Source organism: Nannospalax galili, unplaced genomic scaffold, assembly GCF_000622305.1.
Source record: "Nannospalax galili isolate Female #2095 unplaced genomic scaffold, S.galili_v1.0 scaffold3846, whole genome shotgun sequence".
In the NCBI taxonomy this organism is placed as follows: Eukaryota; Metazoa; Chordata; class Mammalia; order Rodentia; family Spalacidae; genus Nannospalax; species Nannospalax galili.
In genome coordinates, this window is record NW_008354028.1 from 43470 (window position 1) to 45338 (window position 1869).

A 1869-nucleotide genomic window follows, 5' to 3' on the forward strand; every position below is an offset into this window, starting at 1 on the left:
CAGAGATGACAAATTTGTGATTAAGCACTTTAAAATGTAGATGTCGTGGTCAGGCTACACTGTGTTTAATACAAATAATGGCTTTGTAAATCACAACTGTGCTCTTAATAGAGTTATATAAATTTAGGTGCTGAAATTCCTCATCTTTGGTGGAATTTTATGAGCAAAGTCAGGGCAAACATAAAAGTGAATAAAGTGAAAGACAAGAAGTCCAGACAATAGCACTTCAAAGTATCAACTGCCCAAGTGCCCAATAAGTAGCTTATTTTGTAGCATAAATTCCTTTCTTTTCTCCTTTTCCCTCTCTACCTCATTCCCCACCCACCTCATTTCCATTCTTTCTTCTTCTTGTGTGCTACCCCTTTCCTTTTTCCTTCCCTCCCTCCCTCCCTTTTTCCTTCCCTCCCTCCCTCCTCCCTCCTTCCCTCCATCCCTCCCTCTAGCCCTCCCTTCCTTCCTTCCTCCCTCCTTTCCTTCTTCTTTTATTTTTTTTTCCTGGAAAGATCTTTCCTTTACTTCCCTATGTACATGGATTTCAAGTTTTATGACATTAACCATATCTTCAACTTTTCATCTTCAAATTGAAAGCAAGCAATGTGGGAAGCCATCAAGTTATTTTTCTCTTCTTTCTCCAACCACTCTTTCCTGTTTTCTAAATACATGCTCATTTATTTACTAGTATGTATGTAGGCAAAACACTCATGTGCATGAATAAAAATAAATAAATATATCAGAAATGAATACTGGTAAAGAGTCATTTTAGATTGAAATGAAATTAAGCTCGATGTAATATTGTTAATGAATATAAAATATTGCAAATTTACCACTGTGGACTGATATGTAATACAAGGAAGGGAGTTAAGGTAGGAGTGGCTTAAGTCACAGAATGAAGTGTTCTAGTTTAATGATGTCAACTTAATCTCACCCAAGCATTAAGGTTCTGCCTCAGAAATGTTCAGAAAATCTAAGTGGTTGAAGTTCTGAACTCTCTTAATGCTAGTAGTCATGACTTAGTTTTGCTCTTGAAATGAGCTGATTCACCAAGACATCAAGATGTTTCAGAATTCCACTAAGAACCAGATGAAGGGAAACAAAAAGAAGTCCTGTTCCCTCCAGTTCAGAAATAGATGAGTAAAATGAGATATTTAGTGACATCAGCTTAGAAACACTGAGGAGAGATCCAAAGGTTTAGTAATTGGAAAAAATATGTCTCTCAGACAGTTTTGGAAAGTAATTTTCTAAGCTACACATACTAGAAATAAATCTATTGATATTTAATAATTTGAATAAAAATTTGATATCTTTAAGGAATTTAAAGTAAATGACATTTCAAACAAAATTACCATTAATCAAAAATCTTTATTTGTCCAAAATACATTTCTAAGAAATTCCTTGGAATGCCTTCCTTTATACTCATCCTCTGTAGTCATATGTTATATATACTTCACATGAATGGAGAAATTCTATTATCTACAGACAGACTGCTGCTGCAATTATCTTTATTGGAAAAAAGTGAGAGGGAAATAGTGGATAAGTAAATAACAAATTTCAATTGTATGTAGTTTAATTTTCAACTGTTATCCTTGTTATGGTATAGAATTCAATTAGACTTTACCTTTCATTGAGGTCAATTATTTCTTAGATGGTTAAAAATCATAATACTTGTGATTATAAAGCATGACTGTGCTATGTTCTTCAGTGTATGGCCTAACATGAATTTTAGAAATTGCTTTATTGGAAATAAGATGGTGTCATTTTGTTTGTAGCTAGTGAGCATCTTAATTAGGAAGTGAAAGATGAAGCTAAGTTTTACTTAATTTATATTAAAAAATGGTTTTGCTGGAATCTCCCACTCAATTTTCTATAGGA